Raw genomic sequence first — 12114 nt, forward strand, 5'->3', positions numbered from 1 at the left:
AAAAAACAAATCTTTTACGTTTACACGAATAACGACTTCTGCACTGCAATGCTTTATTTTCTCACAAATTGCTGAGAAGTCTACCGTAGTCTGTGAGCTCAAAAATATCATCACATGTTGTGAAGTTTAAGAATTCCTTTTTATTTTGCACTTTTATTTTTCGGGTTAAAAGCATTTCTTTTCATCGACGTAATCGTTCTCATTAGCAGGTGTGGTTAGAATTTTCAATTCGAAATCTAAAAGATTTCTGGAATATCTGTCGCGTTGATTAGAATCGATTGAAATCGATCACAAATGTTTTGAACTAATTAATCCATTCATTCGATCTGTTCTCTTTCAGCAAAAAAAGAGATTAATTTTTTTGAGGAAAAATCCACGTACTCAGATAGATTCGTTTCTGGAAGGAATGGAATTTTTTGTGGTGAGCTGAGAATTCAAAAAAAAAGAAGAAACGAGGACCAGCTCAGCTCTAGGGGTTATCGAATTAGTGAGCGATCTGGCTATGGCGATGGCGCCGTGGATTGAGATTCGCCGTAGCGTCTCCGCGTCATCGACTCTTCGTGCCGCAGTCGCCGTCGGCGGCGCTGGCGGCGGCGGTAGTTCGATAATTCTGCTGCCATTACGTGCCGCTGTGCTCGCTGCTAGTGCTTAGCAGCGCCGGATGCCCGTCGTTTTTTTTTTTTTTGGGGGGGGGGACGGTAAATATAATTAGGAATTAAGGTCGCATTACGATGACTTTCGTGTCGCACACCTTCTCTATCATTCATAAATACATGAGGAATAAACACACCCTCACCCTCAACCCATCATCATCATGGATTCGGTTGTGTCGCGCGCGTCGTCCGTCGTCGTCGTCGTTAAGCGCGCATCGATTGCGCATTGCATACGTTGGTATGGATGAAGAAACATGATTGGTCGTCATTATCGTCTGCCTCACCGACCATCTGCTCATCCTTCTTATTGTCGTCATTTCGTTGTCGCGCGTTCAGAGAGAGGGGGGAATTATGGTAACACATGCTCTGCCATTGTTCATCCTCATCCTACCTTCACCTCTCTTCTCCCATTACCTCCCTCTCTACCTACCTCTCTCCCCCTCTCTCTCTTCAAACTGTTCACATCATCTCCTTTTTAAGCGAATTAGCGAGAAATTTTCCAGAACACTGAATTTTTCTCCACATTTATTTCAACTATATTCTTCCGAATTCTCATTCCGCGTAGTGTAGTGTGGTGCGTGGGCGAGGCAACACAGCTTGTTCTGAAAATTATTCGGAAAAAAAAAGGATGTAAATGACCTGCCTATTGACGTCAGTCACGTCATCAATTTTTAAGCGAACTGATTTTTCTCTCGAAGAATATTTAATCCTGCCTCTTTTCCTTATTTGATTAGAATTTTAGCTCTTTTTTTTCTTCGAAATATTGGTGTTCGTAAATGATTCGGTTGGGCCTTTTGAGGCCCACTGCTGTGTAAAACTCTTCAAATCACTTAATAGTCATTGCTTTCCTTTGCTTTAGAGAATATTAAGGAATTAATCATTAATTAAAAGTTTGAAGTTCCATTTTATTGTAAATGTGGAAATTGGAAAGTACTTAATAGATGGAACAATAATAAAAATTGTAGCAAAATAAAATCACTCGAAATTTAGGAAAAACAGCTGTTTAAAGTTGTTCTTCTTTTATTATTCTACTATTTTTATAACACAAAAATAGCGTGGAAGTATAGGAGAGAGTTTTCCATTCAGTTCTTACTTCCTACTTTCCTCTCTTTCTATTTATACCTCTTCTATTTTCTTATTCTACTGCTCACCTTCTTAGCCATTCTTTTCATGCCCATCTGTTTCTCCTTTCACGGTTTCTTGGCGTTAGAAATTACTTCAAAAATATTGTCTTTTGAATAGATTTTATGACATCATAGGATTTTTACAATTTTTTTCCCAAAAAATACATTTCCTCATGCATTTATAAAATCGTACAAAGGTGTAAATAATTTTGAAAATTTCCAGCTTATCGGTCATTTCTCATTGCTAATTGTAAATTCCGTTCTGGTGTCAAATTTTAAAGAGTGTTCTCAGAACGCTGTTCCCTTAATATCAATTTTACATTAGTGTTTTCGACCGCAATTTTTCTATGGGTAGCATTTTTATGAAAAAAAAAACAATTCGTGAATAGAATTGGAATATTATAGCTGTCATATTTTCTAGCCGCTCCTCCTTTTTTTCAATTGTATTTTATTTATTCATTTATTTTTTTTGAAATGCGGTTTGCTCTAACAGATAACCGGATTGATGTTGGTTTTATTATTTAAATTCTATATTTTTGAATTTGATTTGTTGTTACAAAGCAACTACATATACATCCGAAAACCACTGTGATTTATCGAATCATCGAAAAATATAAATTATTAGAACAAATTATTGTGCAAGTCTTTAATAAAGATACTTTTTATTGAAAATACGAAAAAATTTGGGTGAAAACCTGGTATCGAGATTGTAATTTTTTCTTCGTTTTTTTTTGTAATTTTCCCATCTTACCGGATCTTCTCTCTGTGAAGTAAAACTCCGAATATTCTTTTTTATTATTTTGCTTATTTGCATACATAGCTTAAGTGATCCTGTTGCTTGCTTTTCATTCAGGATTCTCTTGAAAATGACCGTAACAGTTATAGGGTACTGTAACATCGTCCACAGTGTACTCTTATTATCTGCCATTACATTAACAATTATATTTTAACTCTTAAACCTCTCTCTCACTACCTCTCGTACTGATACCTTTTTCACGTCTGGCCATCCATTCATTTTATGGAAGAATACATGAGAAGCAGAATATTACCTTAACCTCACAAACTGGAAAGTTCCTTGTTAGTCATAGAAATTTAAAGAAAAACAGCACTTTTCTAGTTCAAAAATAATTTTTTTCTATGTTTGATAGCGCTGAGTAAGTATCGCTAAGTTTCTCTTAGCTACAGTATCCATAGACTCGCTAAAATTTTGTGAATTTTAGAGTTAGGTCGGTGTTTTGGTAACTTCAAGTGCCTAAAAGTGGATTTCGAGGAAATTTGGCCCAGTCACAAACACTACATCTTTACGCTTGACGCTTCCAAATCCAATTCCTCTTAGCATTTCTTTTTTTTCGTGGATAAAAATAAATGTTCAGGTTCACACAAAACATTCTGAGTCTACAAATTATTTGCAAGAATATGCTGATCTAATAAAATCGTTTTTTTTTTTCAAATCCAGAGTGGTAAATTCCTGGTAAAATCATTGAGAAGAGATTTTTTTTGAGGCAATTTCTTGTGAATTAAAATAGGTAGTGGTAAACGGTAAAATCTGAGAAAATCCTTGGCGAGAGAACTTTTTTGTGGTTAAGTCTTTTAAAGTATAGTATGGAAAAAATATGTGATCACGCACACGTACATGCGTGGACCTATGCGGTGTCCAATCCAGAAATGTTTCTAGGAATGTTATTTCGGTAGCGCTATATATGTTCTGCTTCACGTAGCCTTCCAAGCAGTCCCTGATTCAATGCAGTTAACATTCTGGAATGGCTTCAAACATCGTTTGAGTTAAATTTATGCAGTACCAGAATCCAGAAGGAAACAGAAATTAGTAATCCAGAATGGTTCAAGTGGAATTCTTTTTTGTGTACGTTGCGTATCTAGGCATCATGTATCCACTATTGTTCAGGATCAACAATTCCCTCCAAGATTTCCTATTCACATATTTACCATATTTACTTTTTACCATATTTTATCCATAATTTTCAAATATATAATGAATATATGATGATAAACATCAAAACTTAATTTTCCCCGAATTCTATCTATCTCTACAATTTATTTTATCTATTTATTTATTATTTATTTATTTATATTTTATCTTGAAATTAACCATATCTATGAATATATGATAATAAATATTAAAACTCAATTTTTTTTCATGAACTCTATCTACCTCCAATATAAATATTTTGTTTTATTTTATTTATTTACTCACCAAATTAACTATATCTATTTTGTTACCACTAAAAGATTGCAAGCATTATCGATTGCAGCGGGGAATCCCGCGACCAGCGCATTTCTGCGTCGTTGTCTGCCGCGAGTCGCTCCGCACTCCTTTCTGACATGTCTTCCTTCTTCTTTCTGGCATCGTAGGTAAATATCGGTGCAGATTCCTGGATTTTCGGGGGAAAAATCGATCTGAGAATGGATAAAGGGGAAAAAAAGATGATGTACACGGCGTTGATCAATCCTCACGAGAATATGTCTATGAGTTCGGATCTATGGGGAAACCTGCGAATTTTACACATAGGAATTAGTAAAAAACCAGAAAAATGAGGAGTACTTTTATTAGATTTTTCCCAAACTATGTTATTGTTAAATTGGACTAGTTTTATGTTGTTTGTCTCTATTGAATTCCTTTTTTTTCTTACAATAATAAGCATTACATTAATTGATTGTTGCATGACATTCAGAACAGATTATTTCACCGTAATCTCATCAACAAAGTTTTTTTTTTCAAATTTACATCTTGCGAACGGGACAGTTTTTCTATGTTTTTGCAATATATGCTTGGAACAGATCGACGTCATTGAATGCATCGTCGTTTTTCACGGGGGAAAAAAAAAGTTGGGCGAATGTAGTCAGTGTTCCCGAACGAATGACGTCTTACTTTGAAAAATGAAAGTCATAGGCGATTGACGCTTCGCGAATGTTCGACACTTTTCATCTTTTCCTCCTAGAAACCTTCCTTATTCGCCTTTTTAGTTTGTGGTTTTAGTTCCGCGAGAGGAAAGCAGACAGGGATTAACTGAAGAACGATGGTTGTTTTGTGAGAGAAAAGGAGATTTGCGGAAGATTTAGTTTTTTATTGCCGCGTTTTTTTTCCTCTTTTTGTCTGGGAAAGACGGAGGGAATACTTTCCGCTTTTTCTTCTCATTGATCCATTCTGTTTTGGCTTTCTGCGTTCGTCGTTTCGACGCTATCTGCGACGTTGACGACGCTTCGGCTCAGTTGGCGATCGGCCAGCCGCCGCAATGTTATCCCGGCAGTTATCCGTGGCAAAACATCCGTCCGATCCGAGATCTTCGAGCTCTTGACATTTGTACTTATAGTCTTTTCATTGCGTCTATTGCCTGTCTATCCGCGTGAGTTAATCCAGAGGAGGAAAAAAATTCAATCTCCAACTTTCAACAGAAGATTTAATGCTAGGAAGATGAGACGGGTTAGGATTAGAACGGTGGCCAGATGAAATGAGGCTGCTACTGCTGCCACTGCCGCCACTCTTCCGCACTGATCATGTTACCAGGCGGAAAAAAAAACATCCGGGAAAAGTTTAAAACCTTTTTGGATAATTTTTTCCTCCTGCGGCTGAGGTTACAGCGAGTGTAGAAAGTGCAAATTTATCTCTACAAACTTTTTCAAATAAACGTTTTATAAAATGTGTGCGCTTGGCGTTAATCAATCCGTTTGGGACCCGCCACCATCACGTTCACTTCAATTCAGAATCGTTTGAAGTTTACGAACTTTTGACTACCCCATGCAGTAATTTTGCGGGGGTTAGCCGATGTTTTAAGTCAGTGTTCCTATCCTTCCAGACTAGTCTAGTACCAACTTACTCCTGTTTCGGAAAGATGAAACGTTTGGGTGACACGGGGACGGATTCGAACCATCGATTGATCGTGGAGCTACAGCGGAACCTCTTACCGGCCGCACCACTCCCACCCGGATCTTTTTATAAAACTTTAAATTTCTCTGCTTTCAACACAATATTGCGCATAGAAACCCAACCTCTCTAACGTTGTCTTACGGATGGAATCTTACGGAAACACAACGTAATGAAATACGGAAATCAATTTTTACGGATTCTTGAAAGGTGCAGAAATCGCAGAGATGCTTCTTTTTCTCATTTATTAGGGATTAGACAAAATTCGTATTTTTACGTATGTCGTCAAAAGACGTGATATTTTATGAGAAAATTCTATTAAATAAATTTTATTATCTCTATGGATGTATGATTTTTGACGTCGACGACATTTTCTCATTACATCTATGATTTTGTCGTGTATTAATTACGAATCTGTACGTAATTACGTACAGATTCTCACGAGCACACACGGCAGTACTTCGTTTGCAATGACGTCATCACGTTGTTGAGCAAGCAACCACAAATTAGATCTGACGGACGGAATCTACGATGAAGCGATGTAGTAGCGGAATGTTATTCGCGAGTGAGGAGCGGTTTTTTTCAGAGAAGAAAAAAAAAGGAGAGAGAAGGAAGCGTTAGCCTCGTGGAACATTTCAATTTTCTGGAATGTTCGGGGATTTTTTGGGATTTTTTCGAGAAGATTTTCATTTTAGAATACGACTCTCACGTGTGTTAATCTTCCTAGTTGGTGTGGTTCAGCTTGCTAATACTTACGATTAATATGTAATATTACAATAAATAATAATATAGTATAATAAAATTATAATATAATATAATATAATAATGATATAATATAATATAATAAATAATAATATAATTAATATAATACGAAAAAAGGGTAGTGTAGCGGTAAGAGGTTCCGTTGCCTGCGCGATCGATTGCAGGTTCGGATCCGCCCCAGTGCTCACCAAGCATTTCATCCCTCCGGGGTCCGGAAAAATTGGTACCAGACTTGTTTGGGAGGATAAAAACACTGACCTGACCCATCGGCTAGCCCCCGGAAGTCATTGTAAGGCCAATTACACGTTCGTAAACCTCAACGGATTCTGACTTGAAGTGAACGTGATTGCGGGTCCCAAGCGGATTGATCAACGCCAGACACTTTATCCTTTATCCTTTATAATATGAACGGATGCTCATGTGACCAAAATAGTTGAGTTGGTGTGCTTTTTGCCTGTTTTCAACTCAGTATTCGATTCTGTAGGGGTTCCTCCAAGCTTTGCAGCATTCTTAAGGCGCATTTCACGGCGGATGCACCTTTTCTGGATGACGAGGATCTGATGTCGTGCAAGAGAGAACAAACCTTGTGAAACTGGAAGAATTGCGGAAAAAACTCATCTTACTTATTTATTACTCATTTTATTTACAATACTGACCACAAATCAATTTCTAAAGAGGAAATTTGCAAATTTTACGACAATCCTCATTCAAAATATAAATCCTCAAATGAATGAAGCAGCAAAATCCAAGCAGGATCCAAGAAATCGGCCACCTTCTCCACTTTTTGCACCAGTTTCTTCTCAGGAGGACTCATCTTAGCGCTCATGTACGTACATATTTGGGGAATTGGATTGAAAGGATTCCCCGATTGTTGAGGTGATGTTTTCTGCTCATTCTCAGCCGTTCAGGACCCTCTCTGTCCAGGATCCACAGTGGCAGAAATCGCTTTTGCCAAGCATGATGGCTTCTGTGAATGTTATCCTCGAGAACCTCTCTCGTAGATCCAGCGCGGTTCCTCTGCCCTTTTGACCAAAAAAAATATCTCAGGGAGACTTTTTCCATGTTCCTCTCCTATTTAGGAAAAAACCCAGGAGATGATTTTTATAGTAACGTTGGGTAGAAAATAAAAGAATTCGAATGAGAGATGAATTCGTCTGATGGTGCGCCTTCACATAATGTAAGTCGTTGAAGAATCAAATTCCCTTCAAAATATTAGTTTTTTTACTAGATATGTTCAAAGATAGAGCTTATTAGAATTTATTTCATTTTAAGTTGGACTTACTTAAAATGTTACTGTACCTTACTGTATTCTTCTAATAGTTGCCAATGTCCGGTCCTAAATGGATCCTTCGCAGAAACTGCCTCTGTCTGTCTTTACGATCAGTACGATTTTTTTAAACAATCAATCTTTCATTTTTCTGATTTTTTAGTGAGGGGCTACTGCTAGAAGTTTAATAAACGTATGGTTAATGACGATTTCTTTATGATCGACGTTTATATGAATCCTTGAGCATAAAATCTCTGCATGAGATGAGAATTGCCTACAGTCAACCTCATTTGTAATCGCACACGGTTCTTATATGCATAGAAGGGCGCAGTTTTTTTTTTGCTCATTTACGGAATCAGGAACATATCGCTCAAAAAAAGTTCGTAAGAATTGTAAGATTTGAATCAGAACCTTAGACATGATCATAGAATGATCGTAGGAAGCAGGAAACACGCTACATCTACGCTACACGCTTTTGAAGTCGCCGCCGGATTAATGACGACTTGTTTTTATAGTTGGCGCCAGATTTGTTCAACCTGTCGACCGCGACGCGTCAGCCACAACGCTTTCCTTGCTTCGTAAATGCTACCTCACCTTATCCTGCTTCATTCAAACACGCTCACCTGAATGAACACATCTAGACCCGACTATACCGTCCAGTCTTAATTTCGCGATCCTCACTCTGATTTCTACCGGACTTCTGGAGGTTTCTGGAAGTGTCTGAGCGGTGGGACCTCCGTGCAACTCTTCCCTGGGACTGGATGTCTTGCGGTGGTACTCTCGCAGTCACCGGGGAACGAATGAAAACGGTCGAACGCAACCGCTACACCATATTGCACCATAAGTGGACTCCTTCCGAGCGGACTCGGGTAACTTCCGATGACTGTTATCGAATTCCTTAGTAACCGTTTTTTTTTTCGGGTTCGCAGTGGATCGTTCGACGACTAGCAAATTCACATTTTGTGATGCGTAGTTTATGCTTTGTGGGTTTTTTTTTATCCTTGTATATCGCATTGAAAAACATTAGGAGGAAATAGGAAAATGGTGGATATGATGATGATCGTTTCAAAAAATCCCTTTTCGATAAAATAGGCTTTTTTCTAGCATAGTTCTCGATTATCTGTTTATCCACTAGGTGCCTCATATGATTTTTTGACGTTACTGTAACTTTTATCATATCTCATGTCACTCTGTATCTTGTATATGGCTAATATTTTCGTTTTTTTTTCGGAGCATTTGATTTTTTTTCCTCGGCCAAATCATTTTTGCCCACCTTCCACGGACTTTTTTCAGTTTCTTTCCGAGCAAGCACTGATAAGATATCTTCGCCATTAGATTAGAAAAGAACCGCTGAGAATGGTGTTCGTCTAAAGTACAATTCTGGTAATTTCCATAAGAACGGTAGCAAGCCAATGAAAATAAAATATTTTATTTAGTCGTTTTTTAGTTGGTGAAACTGGTAGAGATTTATTCTGATTGATATTTGTACATTAATACTAACATATACATTGGCTGAACTATTTGAATAAGATGAGGTCAATCATTTCTACCATATTTTATGTTTTTTTTTTTAGTTTTTTAGAAAGTGACTCTGGAAGAGATTATCTTTGATTAATATTTGTACATTAATACAATGGCTGAACCATTTTGATAAGATGCGATCAATCATATCGAATCGGATTTTTTCTTCAACCTTTCGGAGCATTTTCACTTTTTCTTTTAATATTTACTATTTCAAGAAAATCTCAAATGAAATTTGTGGTTTTGCGAGAACTCCCCTCGAAAAAGTACTGTGAGTTCGGATTTTATGCACTAACCAAGGATAAATTCGTATATTTGAGGGATTTAGGAGTCCATGATTAACCTAAGAAATTTCCTGTGTCGATAGAAAACTAGATAAGAATGTTTAAAATGGGTTTTTTGATAGTAACAGAAGCACAACTCAAATAGAAAATGAAATAGAGAGATTTGATGAGGATTTTTCATAAATCTCTTCGGAATTTTTTTAAGAGTCTATTAATTTCTGGTTGCATAGTCTCTTCTTATCTTCAGATCTCTCAGGTACTTTTTTTAAAATTATCTATTTCCGCCGTACTTTTGTTGTATTTTATGTTGTATTCACATTATATTATTATTATTATTATTTGTTATTATTATTTATTATTTGTTTGTATTTTCATTTTTCTTTTTAAGCTTTTGTTTTTTCTCTTGGCCGAACCTCCGTTCCTTTCTTCTTCATCTCCACCATTTCGTTCTATTAAATAGAAGGGAATTGATAAGATCTGCTTTCATACTACAAAATATTAAAGAACTGTGTGAAAAATTCTTTGAAAAAAAAGGTAATGGAACATTTAATGTTGTTTTTGGGTGACATTGGAGCAGATTAATACGTTAGCTGGTTTTTTTTTCTTGGAAAATAGATCCGTTTCATGCCTCCATTTAGCTCAGCTGTTCTTTTTTTTTAAATTTACTTTCCCCAATAAATTCACCGTAATGGAGGAGTCAATCGATGCAAATACCCGTATTTATACTTAATACTCGTATTTCTGCCTATCTGTATTTATTTGTTTATTTTATTTATTCACATACACCGATGGTCAACCAAATAAAAAAGAAAAAAAAAGAAAACACTCTTGTCTGAGTCAGAACATTTTGTAAAAAAAAAATCGGCAACTAACCCATTGTAGTGAAATGTATAAGAATTTATAAATTAAATGCATTAATGAACTTTTCGGTAAATTGTGGATATGATGATGATGATCCTTTCAAAAAATCCTTTTTCGATAACATTTTGATAAAATAAACTTTTTTTCACATAGTTCTTGATTATCGGTTTACGCATAAGGGGCCCATATGATTTTTTGACGTTACTTCAACTTTTATCACATCTAATGTCACATCTGAATCTTAAATATATATATAGCTAATATTTCCTTTTTTCCCGAGCAAATTTTGAGGATGATATGCGCTTTTCCCTCCTGAATTCACCCAATACCCTACTAATCCACGTGCCGTCGACGATTTCGTGGATATAGGATGCGCAGGTGCGTTGGATCCGGTGATGGTGTCGTCGGATCCAACGGCATGCTGTAGAGCCGAGCCGAGTTGTTTGCCAAGCGTTGTTCTGTGAATTCACAGTGAATTGTGTGAATTTTTGTGTGGATCATCTTACGGGGCCCCCGACAAGCTGTGTGCACACATACAGACACACACACACACACACCGGCGCTTCGCACTCATACCTCTCACCGATGTCGAGTGATTTTTAGTTTCTGTTCGGTTACCTCCTCATTCGCGCTTCTGAATCCATTTTTTCTTCGCTTCTGCCGTCTGACGTGATCTGATCCTGATGCCTTTAATGATCCAATAACAATCAATGAACAATGAGTGCGTACGGCGACCAAAACCGGTTCCAGATCCCAGGAATAGTGGTGCTGTTGCGCGGCTTGCGGCCGATTTTCGGCCAACTTCTGCGGCATTCGGCAGGATATGAACTGTTGAAGCAGATAGAGAGTAAAATGTTCCACTTACTTCTTCACTTACATATATTTCCACGCATTTTGTGTGTTGAGAGAGATGCGCGTCGCTATAGTTACGAAATAGTACGTGAAATATGGAGCCGGGAGAGAAACGAGCTAGGGCGCAGATCAATTCGGAGCTGCCGGCCACGGACAGGCCAGTCATCCAGCCAGCTGCATCTGTGTATGTGTGTGTGTGTATCTGTATGTATGTGTGCGTGTGTGTGTGCTGATTCTACCCTGAAAATCATGGTGTCACCTCCTTAAATCCTTAACGTCTCCGCGCTCCTGGATAACTGGAACCGAACACTGCTTTACTCAATTTTTTTCTCAATCTCTTCGTTTCCTTCTCGCCGATGCCCCTCCAGTTTTATCGTGGATCGTAATTTATTTGACTCTGCCCTCTGTCTATCGTTCACACGATCGTTCACATCAAAAAGTTTGTTGATTTTTTTTACAACGTCCTGCTGCCAGCTGCCGCTAGGATTTCGGTCTTCCCGTTCACTTCACAAAAAAAATGGGCTCCGCATGGCTCGGCGTTGTTCTAGAAATGTCCTTTAAGGTCGTTCGTGAAACATATCCATTCGGGAATTATTGTCCTTCTTTTTTTCCTAGTCCAGATTTATTTTTCAAAATTAATTCGATTAGAATTTTTTCGCAACGTTGACGTAATCCCATTTCTAGTTGTATTTTCACTTTTAATTGCATCTATACTCACACTTCTGCGGCAAAAATTCAGAAGTACGGCTCAAAAGTGGAATTTTTCAAATTCTCATTTCACTTTTTCATGGTGGACCAGAAGTGAGTGTCGAAATTATCGTTTCAGTTACTTTTAAAAAAAATTCTTGGAACTTTTCGATAGACACAGATTTGCCCAGAAGAGCAGAGGAATAGAAAGAATACTTCCAGA

This window comes from Necator americanus, chromosome I (genome assembly GCF_031761385.1).
Source record: "Necator americanus strain Aroian chromosome I, whole genome shotgun sequence".
Lineage (NCBI taxonomy): Eukaryota > Metazoa > Nematoda > Chromadorea > Rhabditida > Ancylostomatidae > Necator > Necator americanus.